General features: G+C 41.2%; 1 protein-coding gene across 7 annotated transcripts in view; it reads left to right on the forward strand.

The window, feature by feature from the left end:
- Positions 1-18485, forward strand: part of LOC124159560 (ras-specific guanine nucleotide-releasing factor RalGPS2) — a 327801-nt gene that overhangs the window by 580 nt on the left and 308736 nt on the right. The window lies entirely within an intron of this gene.

Consider the following 18485-nt stretch of genomic DNA (forward strand, 5'->3'; position numbering starts at 1 on the left):
CTCGTGCCTAATGGTTACCTTCAAACATAATTAAATTGTCACAAGAAGAAAATTCTAATATTGTCGCGAAATTCGCTATTTTCTTCGCAAACTTGAGTCAGCGCTCGATAATTTTAACTAGAATTAACTCTAGGAGCAACTATAAACCCAGAAGACGGGACCAAGCTCTGTTGAGAGTTGTTTTTATTCCTGCCTTGAGCTACATTTGTGCAAATGTTGACTATTACATGACGTTGTTAGAGTCGAATCGAGCCGGCATCATAGGCGGCTTCGTCCGATCCAGCCGTTCCGCTAGGTTGAGCACAACCGCTGGTGTATATCGATCGGTAAAAATTTACGTAAGAAAGCCAGGCGTGTCGACCTGGGCGAGATTCCAGGAACTGCCGGCAAGAGTGAGTGAACGGTAGGAGAGCTTTTGTCGCATTGTGTTCGCACTGAGTTGAGTGATCGTGTCGTGAACCTCACGGCTTCGTTGGAGCGGGCGGCGCTGTTGTTTTTGTTTTCGAGGTAGCGCGTAGTAGTAGTGACGTCAGCCTCCTGCATCACCGGCTGCTTGGGTGCAATGCGCTTTCAACTCTTGCATGCGTGCCAGTGAATCAGGGGCGAATATAACGGAGGACCTAATTCCTCCCTAAATGGGAGAAGATTGTGAACTTATTATTGTTAGCTGCGTGCCGCCCACCTCTTACAATTAGCTTCACTATCGAAGAAGCTACCTATCGATCTTTGAATAGTGCTATCGTTTCTTCGTATTCTCGTTTAATTAATTCATCATTTACTTTAAGCATAAGATATCATGGAGTGTGCTTCAATTTACTTGACCTAATCATATCCCCGCCACCGACAATATCTCCTACGTTTATGGAATTGAAGGTGTGCATGTTTGTCAATTATTCATTGGTTTGCCATTCACCCAATCGTCATGAAAGTTGGCACATGATTGTTGTATTGGAAGGAGAAGGTTGCTGTAAAACTAATAAATTATTACTGGCCATAAGGGCCTATGAAGCCCCCCCCCTTGTTGTCCGTGTACTATTAATTTGTTCAATGTTCGTACTTACCAAGATATAGAAATGGGATTTGTTCTTAAGAGGGATAAATAAATGAACTTATAATTCTATCAATGAATTTTTCTTTACCCTTCGTTTTGGCAATGGCAATATACCTTATTTTCGGGGAAACAATATCTGCCATTTTCACCGAGTTCAACAATAGTGTTATTTATGACAAACAGCCATGATTATAAGTGGTAGTGTTTGTGATTTTAAATTAAGTAAACATTTTCATTCGAATTGTATAAGTACTGAACGTTTACATTTATATCGAATTCTCTTCCTAGAAGTGTGTTTACATTTGTATGTTTGCGCTTAAGGCGCCGTGTGAACGGATGAAGTATTATATTAAAAAATATACTCTTGCCAGGCCGCCGGATTTTGCTAGTAGATATTCTGTAGTCACTGTAGTCAATTTTGATCTATAATTCTTATAACTGTGTGATTTTGATGAAATTTGTCACATGGCTCAGAAAGGGTTGTAACTTTTGTCTGATGATTAAACCTATTTTCATAATTTTGTCCATTGGCTCCATAATTTGTGTCAAAACTAAAAATTCGATTTCGCCGTGTGGGGTTTCCAGTTTCCAAAATTTTCGAGATGGATGAAGTTTTAATTTTTTGGTGAAAATGTTATTCTCTAGATTTATGGGCTCGAGAATAACTATGGAACTGTTTTTATTAGCAAAAAATACAACGTTGACCCTCGTAAAGTCACATGAATGGCCACCACCGAGGTCAAAGGGGTAGCAAACGAAAACCTTGACTGCTTTATAATTTAGGGATGATTTGTCTTACAAAGGCAATAATTACATGGCCAGTGATAGGAAAAATATTGATGTAATCTATCTCATTTCCAATTACACTGTGAAACATATAATAAATTGTAGTTAAAAATTGCTCTTTGTTAAAGTAATCAGTGGGGCTTCATTAACTTTTCTCATTTGCATGATGCAGTCGCAGTCAAATTCTCTAGCAGGGAGTAAGGGCAATCAAGGCAGAATTATTATTATTATTATTCAATGCCATTACGTAAAATAATATTTACTATGTTTGATTTGCACTTTAGGCAAAAATAATTTGGCATGTTATACCAAAAGTTTACATCTGTGGATGAGATAAATGTAACTATATGGAAGTGTCTTTTTATCACCGCGCGCGGAATTCAAATTTTCACTTTTTATCAATAGAATGAAACGGTTAGTCGAAAGAGCTTTTGAAGTAGATTACAAATTAACATGACTTTTTTAATGTAATGATTCCAAGTGAAAATATATAAAGATGTAATCGCCTGTAGTCTAAATCCCATTAAATTTTGCTTGGTTGCATCGCAGCCCTGCCGCTGACGAGGGACCCGTAAATATCGGACCCTTTTCGTCTCGATTGGCCCAAGTGCTTCCGAGTGGGTAGCTTCGTAGCTTGCGTCATCGTTCGTGCGAGACCGTGAATCGTTAACAGCCCCGCCCACTTTCTTCTTCTTCACCGTGTGCCTCCGAAATCGCCTTTCTCCTCTCCTTTTCTGTCTATGCTTGCTCCCAGAGAATATTTTTCATCTTACCAAACGTGGTTTTTCCATCGCATTGATTCAAACTTTACTCATGGTATTAATGATATATTTGTCAGCCAATTAGTCTGCAGGAGTGGCGTAACTAAGAATATGTTTTGGTGGAAGATGGTGTGCGGGGCTGTTGGGGTGACCCCCCCCCCCCCCACCCCGCTGGCTACAAGGGGATCTGAGAAAATGTTTGATAAATGACTCGTCTCATAGCCATACTATTGATAAATGATCTTTTACTCTAAGCAGATGCAGTTACTATATGTCAAAACTAGGGTATAGTTTTAAATGACATTTTATTTCTCTGAAGGCCGTTTTACACGGGGCACGGAATTGCACAGGTTAGAGCTGCATTTATTTCTAAAATTGCGTGTAATTGCGCGAATGCATGAACGAAATTAGAACAGGGGCTATTTTGCCGTCTCGCATTCACGCATTTTCACATGTGTTCTATCAATTCACCGCTTTACACGACGCAATTTTGATTGCGCCTTCGCACGTACGTCAGATTGCGCAATTCCGTATACATCTACATCTACATAATACCCTGCGAGCCACCTCTAGGGTGTTTGGCAGGGGGTTTGTTATACCGTGTAATACGGCCTTTAGGCTTGGGATGGGGGGATCTATCCCCCATAGTTACATCACTAGTATGCAGTACATATTGATGATATTGTAAAAAGCAGTCTTGTAAAATGGCAGGATTATGAAAAGTTAAGTTCCTCCGTTTTTTTATGAATTTAACAGCAAAATGTTGTCGAGAACCTTGCATTGTCTACAAATCAATGAGAAGTTATCGACATTGACCCAATCACCTCATGTAAACTGATATCGCCATATTTGTTTCATTATGAATCCCTCCAGGGTACCTCATCCTCATCCAATCGGCATTTGAGGTATTCACCGATTGACTTTTTTAACGGCCAAATGATGTGAATCCCTTGTAGCGCTAAACATTTGGCACATAGCATAAAATATACATTTATTAATTACTTTAATGTTAACCCATCATGTAAATATAGTACAGCGTGAACTATAAACGTTCAAACAAGTTAATATAAATGTTGTTTGCACTGGTCAACAACACTTGACGAACATGATGATACAAATATTAATACCATATGTCATGAAAATTATCTATTGGTTTAACAAATGTATTAATAATTCATTCTACAAATCAAAAACATTATCAAGATTGCTTTCGTGTGATTACTCTCGTCAATAGCGTTCTTAAGAATTTATTTCCATCTTGATATGAGCGAAGATCATTACAATACTTGTTACCTATATGTAGTACACAATCGTTTAATAAGAGTGTTTTTCTTTCACTATTCACAATTGACTATCATTGCTCACTAAGTCATCATTTTTCTCCCCTTTTCTTACCTTTGCCCACGTTGCATTCATTTCGCCTCGTGACGAGAACTTGTGGGTGCATTAATGAACATGCTTCGCATTGCGGGCGTCATATTAAGGGTTTGGCATTTTCTGTATTGCTCATGAAAGAAACGGATGATTCTTCTTGGAGGCTTGCTATTTCGAATAGTCGTATATGAGCCATTATCATTGCCATGAATGCATGCGGATTCATTTGAAACTCGACCCTGGTAAAGAATACGGGTTAGCAATAATTTCGGTTGTTACTGATATTCAACTAATCAGTGATCTGAAAGGCATTGAAAATATAATTGGTTTCAATTACACCGTCAATTTTGTAATCCATTTAAAATTAATCTTTGAAAATAGGTAGTAATATTTAGGACTACAGTTGCGATTAAAATTACTTTAAATGTGATGCTTAGCATGATTCAATCGCTGTACTTATTTTCTCAAACAGGAATTAATTACGTGAAAACGATCATTTTTGTCATTAGATATGTAATGAAATTGCATGAAGTAATGATTAAAATATTTTATGTAGCCTTAAATAAATTTGTCCTGCCAAAAAAATACACCTTCGGCTGTAGGTTAATGTATCTGGATCTGCCTTTCGATTAGCACCGTGAAATACAAATTCTCTCTTTCGATTTATAAAATGCAGCCATCACTCGTACGAACTGTGGAGTAGATTACAAATAAAAATTACCATAGATGTATTCGTTAATAGTAATCTGATTGCTGCTAGTTGGTTACATCGCATCACTAATTCGGGGGCGTACATTGATTACGTGATTAGCGGATTTTGTGGATTTTTGGACCCCCACTCGCTGAGATATCGTGACATTTGACTCGATCCCCTCACTTATCTAACGCGAGATATTTCAAAATGCTTATTTTCATTATAAATACGTTAATCTTTGTTAAACCTACGATGTATTTATTGCAAACACAATTTCCTTAATTATTTTTACAAAATATTAGTCATCATCACTAGTCAACAATCCTAAGATTGGTTTGACGCCGCTCTCCATTTCTCTCTCCTATCCGCAAGCCTTTCCATAGTGATATCATTCGTCTCTTTCACATCCTTTATAACCCTTTGTCTTAAGAAACTCATTCGGGGCCGTCCCTTGCCCTTTTTCCCTTCTACTTTTCCCAAGACTACTATTTAAGATTAATAAGATCGCAATTTTACACTGTTTCTTGCGGAAAATAAATTATGTGATGCTTGCCAGGGCCTCCCCCCTCTCCCGCGTGAGATTTGGCTTATCAGGGCTTATTGGGCCCCCCTAAACGCCCCTTGTAATTTATAGATGCCCTCCGAGGATATTATTGCAAGGTAACGTTTCCTTTTTCAGTCATTTTCGTGCGCATTGGTAGGCTTTATGAAGTATCTTTTCTGCAACTGCCCTCGATACGAGATTTCGGGAAATGTTTTCGAGTCGCAGTAAATGTGAAGATTCCCTGTCGCACGCGCACTTGCCAATTCCTGCTCTCGTCATTCGCTCGCGTTCCTTGGCAACCGTCCCTCTCCCCCGCCCCTTCCGCTCTTTTGCCAAATCCTTCTTCTCCTCTCGCATGTATTCGTAAACATGCGCTTTGGCGCCATAATGATCAACCCGTGACTTCCTCTCTCTCTCTTTCTTTCCTCCTTCATCTCTCTGTCTCTCTCCCGGTTTCTTTTTTTAGCATCATCTTTTTTTATGTGGCGAATGTGCGAATAATAAATAACCCCACCCAAAGTGGTCCATTCTTGTGTCCGGAGATCACGCGGTCTCCCGGGGCGACGCCCGACACCCTCTCCCCCTCCCCCAATCCCACGGTGTGGGGCGGGGTGCCAACGAGGGAAGAAGGACTTCTGCTTTTAGTTGTGCGTTTATTTAGATTGTTGAGTTTCAACAAAGTGCAATGTCCCCTAGGTACAGGGCAATATTATTCCGAAGGTATTTATTGTCATTCCTTGTATTTCAAGAGTGTTCCTGCTGAGACTCCACAATAATACCCAGTAGTTTTCCTTCGGCATTCATTGTTATATCACTTACAGTACTTCTCGGTACCATACCACCGACTTTTTAGGAATTCTCATTTTATTCTAGGCCTTCCTTTTCCGTTCTTCCATCCACTCACAGTAACAACAAGAGCAGTCTTAGGGCTGGTGTATTAATCGCCTTCTCCAGGGCTCTTGTTTGCCCTTTCAGCCAATTTCGGGCTTATAATAATCATAGCTGTATCCATTCTGTTGGTTCCTATTTTCACCTGCATCTTCTATTCCTTTGGTCTCTCGGAGCGACGACAGTCCTCCAACTCCCGCCCCTCTTGCCACCAGGGTTTTCTTTGAGGCGGTGTGCCAATGAAATGACCCTCTCCTTACCTGAGCTTTAGGGATTTGCCGGATTTTTCTATGGTTGATGACAGAAACCAGTCCTTAGCTATGAATTTCCGTGGATGAAAGAAGTGCCGGTGACTTACAATTAATATAGGCAACGATTTTTCGCGAATAGAGGAATCTCTGTGTCCGGCCAATCGATTTTTTTCCATTTCTGGGTTTTGGTGTGGACATAATAAAAATAGTTTTTACGTTTCGTCACAGCTGCGAGTACGGATATACTTTTAATAAACTGTACTTACCTGCTTGTAATTGGCCTTTACGAAAGTTCGGTGTCTCGAAAAATGTTGCTGCAGCCACCAAACCTTCTGACACAACCCCACCCGACCCTCACCTCTTTTTCCTTCCCGTACACCTTAGGAGACCAATCGAAGGTGGACTCCCGGGAGAAGATGATCATCCGGAACGACGATTCCATCTCGACGGCCGCAGAGTTCAAGACGACAGTGGTATCCTCACCTTGGAACCTTACCCCCTTCCTCTCCAAAGACCGTAAAAAACGACCCTTTCTCCCGCAACCTTCAATATTCCCGCTTCCCGACACCCATCCTTTCTCTTAAGTCCTCTCCTTCTGCAGCAGGACATATTCAAGTAAGAACTTGGTCTCGAAGAACATGATGCACTTGGAAACGCTGATGTAGCGCCGAAACGCGTTGTGCGAAAATAAATTCCGAGTAGATATTGCATTTTCTTATTTACTTAAATCATGGATTTGGTAAACATATTAAATGAAATGCTGAAACTTGTTTCTTTTGTCATACTTTATTAATAAATGCTGTCTGAAGATTCCCAATGCAATAAAAATGTGTTACTTTTGTTTATGAATGCGATTATTTTTAATAATGGCGTGAGTTTTCCTAGTGTATGTAACATACTCAACTCCTCGGAAATTTCCTTCGCCTTTATCATTGGGATAAATGGAAGAAATAAGGCTGAGGAAACCAGAAGTAAGTACAATTTTCTGTCGATACCTTTGACATCATTAGTGACGTACTGCGTTTCGGGTCTACGAGTTGGTAGTTCTTTTCGGCACATCCCCGTGAATTGTATTTATCAATTCATTGGGTGTATTAGTTAGTCATGTAAAACCAGTGTGGGTAAACTGTTCTCGGGATTCTCACCGGGTTAATTCTTTCAAAACGGCCAACGTTTCAAGCTCCGTCCCGGCGCTCATCATCAGGGCTGAATTTTAATTTATTTCAATATTTGGTCGCTGACGGTATGTGGCAGAATAATATTTTGCTTCTAGCCTTGGAATTATTCCTTCTTGATTACTCACTTCGATGTCTAAAGGGAAGCAAGTTTCGGTCGAAGGAAATGGCATATAAAACACTGGTTAGGCCTATCCTAGAGTATGCCTCTATGGTGTGGGATCCTTATGAGGCGGGACATATAAAGGCATTGGAGAGAGTTCAAAGAAAAGCGGCTTGATACATTTTGGGTAAGCATCGGAGGACAGAGAGTGTATCAGAAATGTTATGAATACTGGGTTGGGAATCTTTGGAAAGTATGAGAAAAAGAAACCGACTCTGCAGTATGAGTAGCATATATATAGGGGATGAAGCATGGAGAGAACTAAGCAATAAAGTGGGAAAACCTAATTTCATTGGTAGGAACGATCATCAGTTCAAAATTAAATGCCGGGCGCAGAGGACTAATGTTAAAAAAAAATCCTGCCTCAATAAAACAATTGTAGATTGGAACAGATTGCCTGCAGAGTTATTTGAGCCCTTTCCTGGTAATGTAAATTTTTTTAAGAAAAAGCTGAAAAAAGTGACTTAATTTTTTAGGAATTTTGGTGACACACTCGCAATCAGGTTTTCGAATATTCCTCTTACGTAAGTGACCACAATCGTACTGAATACCAGGAATAAAGTACAAAATTTGCACACCTCCTGGATTTGATCTGAAGATCAGTTTTCCGCGGACATCTCTGTCACACACGCAGTCTTCGCAATTAAATCGCTTTTTTTGCCTTTTCCTACCCAATACTTTTGTTTTACCATTTCCATTCATTATCCATTGAATGGTACGGCCTAAAGGAAGTATCTCAATGAAGTACATTCCATCCAACCCTCACGTCTTGTTCACAAATTATCTAGCGTAAATCCGGTGAAGGATACTTCTCTCGGTTAATCGTGAGCTGATTTTCAGTCGCTGCGAAAGCTTACAGTGTGAGTTAGCGTTTGCTATTACGTGTATCTGTAACTTTTGGTCCAGTACTGGTTTGGCTTGTTCGAATGTATAGCATTACAGTAGTCGAGTTGGATGGCATTGTTTCGTTAGTTTCATGATAAATTTAATATCTGAACATCAACTGTGAAAACAATGGCACGCGATTGCTTGTATTCCATTCGTCATTTCCATGGTTTCATTGAGTAGCCGGTGGTTTCCATGGTAATTTTATGGTTTGCATCTAATGCCGTTATAAATTATCGAATTATTTCTTAGATATACTTGTATATTGTTCCTTGCCCCTGAGTCTCTCGGTAAGTTAATTGTGGTGAGTGTATGAAAGCAAAGTTGTTTAGGCTAAGGTTGAAGGTTTTTGCATTGATCTATTACGAAAGGGGAATGTGACTGATGTATCTTTTAATATCTATTTTAACCTCCGACTTCCTGAAGACGGTGGAAAAAGGGACGAGGATAACGACCCCAGCAGACCTCCTGTGTACATGTATTTACCCGTCCGTTTCACCCTGAGTTTGAGGGTCCCTTGAGAATGTCCTCCTGATTGTGTTACATTTTTACGACCCTCCCCAGGGTGCTCAGAGAGGATTAGATGGGTTTTAAGGGTTCGAGCAGGGGCTGCAGGCACTTCATATTCCAGGGTCCGGTGGAGGTTATTGATCCTTTCCAGAAGCAGGATCGGTCGATGTCCGTTCTGTTCCAGGAGGGAGAATTTTAAATGCTCCGCGTTAACGCCTTTCGACTTCAGCGATGATTTAATAACGGACTGATCACACGATCATTTTTCCGTCCCCCAGAGTGACGGCTCCAACAATTGCTTTTCTAAATAGGACCAAATGAGTGATCTCTCATTGGGCTATCATTTTCTGAATCACACGGTCATTTCCACTGTCCCTTTTTCTGTCGTATTTGCTATATTCATTCCATTGAAAACCATTTGGCGTTACAACCACCGTGGACGGCAGTGCTTTCAACTGAAATACGACGCAGGCCATGGTTGCAGATACTGAGAAAAGGCCAGTGGCCACTGATTGGGTTTCCATCCCTGGAGCTATCGCTCAAATGATCGCGTGAGGCGTTGCTGTCGCTCGAAAGGGACGGTGAAAATGACCGTGTGATTCAGGCTCAACGGTCAGATTCAGCCATTGATAGGGTTCTCGCCGGTCGGGGACAATACAATGGAAATGTCTGGTGAGTGCAAATTGTGATTTCTCCCGACTGCGTATGTAGCATTCTTCCCTACGGCATGGTTTTTAACTTTCTTTTCACTTCTTTGCCGCTCAATAGCGAATATTAACAAATCTTGAGTGACAGTTAGGGGTAATGTGCGGAATAGGAACTGTCGCGGTCAAGGCAGCTTTGCGCATTGTGCGGAAGACCTTATTCTTATTTACCGAGGCAGGTCAAATGTGCAGAAAAGCCGCCACTGAGGAGGCCGGCGATCTTAGTTGTGAGTCATTCGGTAACATTTGCGCCGCGGGCTTTTCTGGCGCACATCCCTATTTATGGCTAAGACCGTCACCTATCGAATGAGCGATTGATGATTTGACTGCTCTGTCACCTGCTTGGTGCGTTGATTGCATAACTCGTCGGTCATTGCATTCCATTTCGTTCGCTGGCATAGTGAAGTTACGCACACGTTTTTTTCTTTTCTGCTCGCTAGCTCATCGGCCTGCGTAGGTTTGGTAAATTCAAAACAGTGCTGTAGGAGGTGATTTTGAATGATTGAATGAAATTGTTCTTCTAAAAGGTTATTGTATTAATGTATTATAATCATCCAGTAGTAATCTATATTTTGAGCTAAATTCTATCACATTATACAGTTAATTATTACCATTACCATCGCTCTAGTAGAAGTACTATTGTGCTCAGTCTTTAGGAATAAGATAATTCCCTTCGTAAGGAGAATCGTTCCGAATAGAGGGATGGACAACCCTGAAACTACCTGCTCTGAATGGTGTCGAAAATATAGAGTACTATTTCTCATGGGCACTCTCAATGGCTAGCGTAGATACGTTTTAGTGGGAAGCTCGTCAGTCTGTGAGGCTGCTTAATCGATAAATATTAAAATTAGGAGTTGTGAAAATAATCGAAATACTGAAACTAGTGAAATGATAAAAGTTTTCATTCTATGGAAACATTTCAATGTCTAATTAAACTGGTATTAATAACTTCTACCACGTCGAGCCAACTATCAAGCAATATAGACTTACCTAAAAATTCCCTCCAAAATCCATCAAACCCAGAGCTAGTAATCGTAAGATTACTTTGCCTTTCTTTTGATTGGCCTTTGAAACTTTAAAGTTGGGATTATAAGTTATGAGAGATCTTGTAAAAGGTAATTATAGTTATGCATTGTAATTATCCAGTAGTAATCTATATTTTGAGCAAAATGCTATCTCATTTTTGCTATTATAGAATTAATTATTACCATTACCATGCAGTTGCACTATCGTACTCAGCCTTTAGGGTGGTATATTCCTCCAATATCTATATTCCCTTTCAATTTTGTCATTGGCTTTTATTGCATAACATGTTTTCAGCACTGTTATGTCATTATCATACGCACGAATATTACGAAGGGGCATCAACTCCTTCCTGGCTGCTGCCGCCAGAGCGACCGAACTCCACTCGGGTTCTGTTGGCGATCCATTTTAAGGCGGCTGTGGATCGTTTGAAAGGACGACCAATAAGATGCTGACTTGCAATAACCCTTCGGTCACGGCAGACGTCTCGTTGTCTCTATCCCTTCGTAGGATGGATAGTACTTGAATTATATATAATTTATCATATTTTTCTACTTGTAATGGACGTACCCATTTAAATTAAACAGAAATAACAGTGAATATTTCTCGGCTTTCACCCCGGGTAAGATTCTCCATTTAATTCGGGGATTCAGGACTCCAACATTTTTCATTTGATTCTATTGGTGGCAATCTATAAAATTTTCAATGGATTCCTGTGCCCCTGAGGACGGTGGGCGAGTTGATCGCCGAAACGTTGGAAAGAGATTGGAGAATATTGCCCGGTGTGTGATAATCGAGATATATTCACTGCTACTGTTTGCTGGGAAAAAACGTGCCATTACGAGAAGAATGTATAATTGAAGCTCAGCGGCATGAGCATAAAAGAGCCTGCCCTCCTTTACAGCGTCATCAAATGACCGCAGATGGCACTAGATATACGATTAATGGTGAGCCTGTATTATGAAATAAGGAATTTTAACCAGAAAAGGTCGCAGCCACGAAGAAGCTTGCAAGAGTATGCGGATGAATGCATTGGCGGATCGAGGTTAGGGACAAGGGGGCAGGGTCGGCTAGGTGAGGGGCCTGTGAGCAGTAGTGGGGGTCCTGGAGGTTATGAAATTTTGAGAATTTTCAGGCTTGTAATAACACTTTAAGGTTCCATAACTAATTTTCTAAAGAATTAAGGCATTTTTTGCCGCTCTCGGTGGCGGCGGGGTAAAGTCCTCGCCTACCTAACAAGAGGTCGCGGGTTCGAGTCCCGCCAGGTTAGGGCACCCCTAGTAGTTGTCACTAGTCAGGGCACAGTTGTTCGTACACGCGTAATAATAATTGTATTTGTTGAGCACCCCGATATAAAGTGGCCAATATGTGCTGTATTCGGTGGTATTGGAATAAATAAAAATTAAGGCAAACATTTATATACATTTTTAGTAGTTTTAAAATGTAAATCGGATGACTAAAGGGGAGGGTCAGTAGTCAGCCCCCCTCTGGATCCGCCACTGTATGTGTGCATTGTTGAAGAGTGAGAGTGGTTGGCAAATGGTCGTTAGGTGAGTAACCCCTCTCTCTCTGGCTGCGGCCTCTTCTTCCGCATCGATTTCCGAGGTGCAGGTAGGGGCGGGGGAGAGGGGGGTGCATCTCCCTCCAACCCCACCCTCCATTACTTCCCCTCTTTCCCTGCTGGATGTCGAGTTATGTGTCGCCTTTGACTCCGCTCGTGATCTCTCTCGCCTCTTGAGTCTGCAACTCGAGGCAGGTCACTCCCTAAAAAGGGAAGTTAGCTGCCTCCCAATGCAATAGAAAGAGTAAAAAATTTTGGGACGGGTAAGTCTAAATGGGTGCTGCGGCGGAAGAAAGAGTTTCGATACCCTGGTCGACCACATCTGACAACGGGACGTGGTCCCGCGCTGAGCTTGATTGTTTCAACTATTTTATCATGGAAGTGATAGGAACGTTGCGATGTCAGGGGCAGAAGCATCGGCCTTGCAGAAAATTTCGCAAGATATAATGTGCGTAGAATCAACGATTTAAGAAGGAAATCATAAAACAACTTTCTTGCAAGAAAACATATTAGTGATTTAAACATAAAGTTGACAGTACGATTTATTCCTTGATCCCATGGTGTGTTAAGGTCGACCCTGGTATCAAAATCCTTCTCTTATGCTGGAGCACCGAATAAGTGCTGCTTAAAAACTTTAAATTTATATGGACTCATTAGGGGAAGGTACCCAACCGTCGCCAACAGATCGCATCCGAACTTCGCAGTAAAATGCAATCTTAAGGGCTAATGCGTTTTTAACTTTCCTACTCAGTCGCTTTGCTAGAGTTAAGAGCGCGGAAGCGGCTGTGTTTCCATCAAATTGCGGTGTAATGTTAAATTTCAAATGGGTATCCAGGGGTAATTCTGTTAACTTATAATTTGACATAAATTATAGCTGATGTCACAGATTTAGCCGGGCATTGTTTGGTAGTTCAATAAGTGACCGACTAGCGGCGCGCAATCAGCGACTAACTTTCACGAGAAACTTTAATTTCCATCGTGCCATACTTGTTTCCTCGAGCAATAAACGACTCATTGAATGGTTCATTTCGATGTCCAACAGCTCTCAGAATGTGATCATTCTCATTCGGAAGTACATTACAACCCCCTGCAGTGGCGTAACTAGGAATGTGTTTTGGGGGAGGAGATGTGAGGGCTTTAGGGGCGGATGACAGGGGTTAGTGGGAGCAACCCCCCCAGGAAACTAGGATTTCAGGAAAAGTTTTGAAAAATGCCTGAAAATGCATTTTACGTCATTTTGGCTCTTAAATTGTAACTTGTAGCAGTTGCAGTTATTATGCATCAAATCCAGACAAGATTTTCATATATTTTTTCCGACGATTGGGCAAACTCGCGGTCAATCGAAGCGCTTACCTAAAAGTATCTGTTATTTTAAAAATGGTGCGTTTTCTTCCTACACACCACCAGTAATTTTGATTCCCACCTGCATCGGCTATCCAGGGTCAAAATTTGGTGACATAATATTTCTCCATCCTGTGTACACTGTGAATGCAAGTCGCTATGAAAACTCGTGATACTTTAGTGAGGGTTCGAACCCGGAACTCCCGATTGTCGTTCAGGTATGCTACCAGGTGAACAACCAAGCCACCTTCATCCAATGGGCGATTCTCCGAATGGGCTTAAGTGAACAAGGTAAGTCCACGTTGTGGCATAAGAGGCCTATTGCGCTAAGTAAGCCCCTGTCGGGGGAATGAACCCTTCTTTGTCGCTATTTCGCGACGGACGATTTTCAAAGAACTACATGAAAAAAATGTCGTTGTTCGTTGTCACGCGCACGTGTAAAAAGGTATATTCACCAAGGATTACATTTGCCTTAAAAAACCATTTGGCTTTGGCTTAGCTTAACTTTGCACCCGTGCGTGTGACTGCGTAAAAAGCTACTTGTTTCAATCATCGGTTTGAACCCCTCTGATCAGGGGCGGACCCAGGATGTTTTCTGGGCGGGGGGGGGGGGGGGTCTGACGGGCAAACGGTCTTCTCATACTTGAGATCAAATACAACATACAAAAATAACTGTTTGAAATATTCTCTTTGTTTTAATATTAACTTAAGTGATTGAGGATCCGTAACACGCAAAATATAACGAGCAAAATGATAACCGTATTGAAAATCGTCTTTTTTTTAAGCTTCTGGGGGGTGGGGGGCACGTGCCCCCCTAAATCCCCCTATGCCCCTGATTTTTCGCAGGTGAGCTCTAGCATCACCAACTTGAGCGGGTTGAATCACTGGTTAACTGAGAAATCCTTTTGTTGTTGCCAACCGTAGCTTCGTGTGCATGTAGATAGTACAAAGGCCAGTGTTGCCGAACATCCGTTAACACTGGCCTTCGTTTCCGCTTCACGATTTAATTCCTTTCCTGAACCGAACGTTTTGATAAAAATGTAAAGGTTTATTGATTCTTTTGCAGCTATAGTCCATATTTTGTATTTTTATCGCCTTTTAGGAGCACACTCTTTCATGTTTCCCTTTGTTTGCTCAATCATTCGAGAAATCCATTGTGAAGGGTTTCTGCAGAATGGCGGTCAAAGGTCAAAAGTGCGTTCGAGATTAGCTTTGTTACGTATTTTCATAGAATGGACCATTTTCTTAAATGATTCCGTGAATTCTGTTTTATTTTTTGTGCACAGAATTTTCTCCATGTTAAAACAGTATTTGGATCCTCTTAGTTGAGATAACAGCCTGGCGTTTAATTTTAATGACGGCCAAAGCAGGAAGAAATGGCTTTACTTCGATCAGTTCTATTAAAAAGGAAAAATTTTAGTTTGATTTATATCTATGTTTGGCGTGCGGTGGTTGAACCAACGCTCTCACATATTTAGAGTGAGGGGCTTTACTACTTCGCTATGTCACTCTCGTTTTCTCTCTTTTTATGTAACTTAGGGTTTCATTTTGCCGATCTATTTTTCACATTGTTAAATAGTTTTTGGTATCGTGGAAGATGCAGATGTATGTGGAAATAATGCTTATATAGCAATTTATATATTATGGGGTCATTAGCAATCTTCCTAACTGCAGCAACGTATGAAATATAAAATCATTCTTGCATTTATTTTTTCCTGCGAATGTACATTTGCAAATGTAGGTTTGTTTGTTGGCTCTGGAAGATGAATATTTACGTTTCATTTCACATGGATCGCATATTTCACTTTTTCAGTAACTATGCACTGCTATGAGCTCTGGTTATGATGTATTAAGTCTCGTTTTTTTTACTGAATAATATGAATCCAAGTACCAAAAAATACGTTTCTTTCCTTCTTTATGGGAAATAAAATTCCAAATGATTACATGAAAACTAACTCTGTCGTCAGAATAAGTAAATTAGGTATCATCCGAGAGGCATCACCTGACGTATTTGTCGCGGCAATCCTTTTTGCGTGAGCAGAAGCCGAAAATTGTTTGTTTGCGCTTGATCTTGTGGTTTTTCTCATTTGCATCTGAATTGCAGCCTTACTCGCAAATAAGTTGCTTATCTGTGAGAATTACGCGCGGGAATCCCCGCATCCTGTGTGTTGCGAAGGTCGCGGGTATCTCTTCCGCATTGGAGTGTTTTCTTTTTCAGCAGAGGGGCGAAGGAGATGCTATAGGACGGACGCGGAAACACTAATGGTATGCACTGACTTGAGACTGGCCTGTCTGCGCCAGTGGTGCGTAAATCAAGTGAACGACAATCACGGGAGACGTATGGTGTGATCTTTGTCAGTAATGTCCATGTATTTCAAAGGCGACGACACTTATGCTACTCTCTAATTGCACATTTGACCAATGGAGGGATTCATTGCTGCCAATTGTTGACGCATTTGTATCTGTTGTGTTTACTAGGACCCCGTTTTCCGGATTTGGGAATGGCTTGTGCCTATCTCTTTACTGGCTGTTCACACGTGTTATTTTCCTTTCAAGTAGCCCTGTTGTAAAGTTGCCCTAGCCGATCACTGCTTTCCGATAATTATCTAAATAGGAAGAAATGCTGTTACTTTCCAGTGTCCTTTTGAAGTCCATTCTAAATATTCTGCGCATGCGCATGTCACCTCACTCGAATGGGAAGGCCGATCTGTGAGGCCTGGGAGTTTTCGGGTCTCTTCTCTCCAGTATATATTCGACAGCTGAATAAAATTTCCTTTTAATCTGGTGTAAATTCCTTTTTACGGTTCTTGTATCTTGCAATTTCCTTTTTACGGTTCTCACAAAATTCATATCTGCTAAATATAAATCGGTCCTTAATAACGCGTTAAGTTTGGAAGATTTGGCTAGTAGATGCATAGCTCGATTATTTATCAGCGCAACCGTCCACAACTGGCATTGGATTTATCGTTCATGACGATCGATTTTGTTCCTTTCGACACGGTTGCACCGTAGAAACATGTTTCAAATCATTCCCTTCATTACAATGAATCTTTTATTTTGAAATATGCATTCATGAACGATACAGCTCTACATCAAGGCTGGTTTCGTGTGGTAGCTTTTGTGTTGGCTTCCCACCACGTGGGCTCGGGTTCGAATCCCGGCGGTGGCAGAGAATTTTCATTTACTACCCGATCCCTGCTTGATTGCTGTGTGGAGGATATTTCAAGCGCAACACTCCGTCCGTCGGATGGGACGTTAATCCGTGGTCCCCTTGGCGCTTTTTGTTAAGAGCAGGCTAATGCCGACGCCGGGTTTCTCTCCACCCTTCCTTCCATACCCTTCTCTCATGGCGCAAATGACCTCAGCTGTCGGTCGCCTCCGCGAAATACCATACCGTCTACATTGAGGGTTAGTGATGATAATTATATGTTGCCGTACATCTTCCAGAGCGTATCACGGACAGGATGTGCTGTTGGATACTCTGCCAAGGTTGCCTGAGATGTCACCCGCAGGAGATAGACAGATAGATGGGCCTGTTCTCTCTGTGCAGCTACGTACGTCCTTGTCGAGGCCTTGGGGAGCGCGCGTGGACCGGAGGCTATCCTCAACCCGTTTCCCTTCCGTTTCGTCGAATGCTGTTCTGGTGCCGGGAAATGACGCCGTGTGTCTGTTCTCCCCATTAATGTAAGCCTAAGGACGTGAGTGATATAAAACAAGTGTGGGGCAGCGGCGTAGCCAGGGGGGGGGGTTCCGGGGGGTCCGCCCCTTCCCCTTCCCCGAAATATGAGATCACAATTATTTTTCTTCGTTAAAGAAAACAAAATATTGAAATATCATGAATTTACATAATATTTATTTAGCAAATGAAGTTTTTTTCGATTACGAAAAGTGTTAAAATTAGTTTAAGACCCTCTACTTAGTACCCTGATTTGAAAAAATTTTCCCCCCTAGTTGTGGACCCCGCCCCCCGAACGAAATTCCTGGCTACGCCACTGCTGTGGGGGGCTAACAGAAACTATTATATTGTCCGATGTGCGCAATTCCAGCAGAGTATGTACACTCCCAACAACTTATGATTTCATCTCTTCTTTTTCTCCGTGAGTCTAGGCTGAATTGCATAAATAGTACACTCTATGAAGGAATTCGGGATTACGCTCTAAGCATCCACTCTTAAGTGTACGTTGCCTCGAAAAGTCACTCTTCTATAAGTCAGGCTTTCTGGTCCAAGTACCTTCCCCTGGGCAGGGAGTTGTTTTTTCTCTATTTGAAAATGGGAAAAAAAATTTTAAAAATAGGTATTTAAATGAATTTTTGAATTTGATTAGAAAACTAAAAATAGGTTAAAATATATGAAAAAAGAGAAATGTACCATTTTGGTATAAAATAAGGAAATGTTAAAAAAAGAAAGCATGTTTGGGATACATGAAAAATGATAATATGCCAATCATTCCGAACTGTTTATGTGCTAGAAAATGCCATTTTAACAACCAAAAATCCTAGTTTTTAGTTTAGTTTTTTGCGCTGGTTGCCATGGAAAAAGAATGATGTTACTCCCGTCATATGGAATGATATGTTCTTTTTTGCCAAAGAAATCTTAGCCTGATACATGGCTTCTTGGAAGTTGGTGTGCTGATACAAAGGTTGAAATATCTATGGTCCTCACTCATGTTATACTTTCTGGCCGATAGGTGAGAGGTCGGTCTTGTCATCGTTACTCATCAAAATGTCACGGTGATTATTACTATTATTATGCGGCCCTGCTTTTCAGAGAAAG

This window comes from Ischnura elegans, chromosome 5 (genome assembly GCF_921293095.1).
Source record: "Ischnura elegans chromosome 5, ioIscEleg1.1, whole genome shotgun sequence".
NCBI lineage: Eukaryota > Metazoa > Arthropoda > Insecta > Odonata > Coenagrionidae > Ischnura > Ischnura elegans.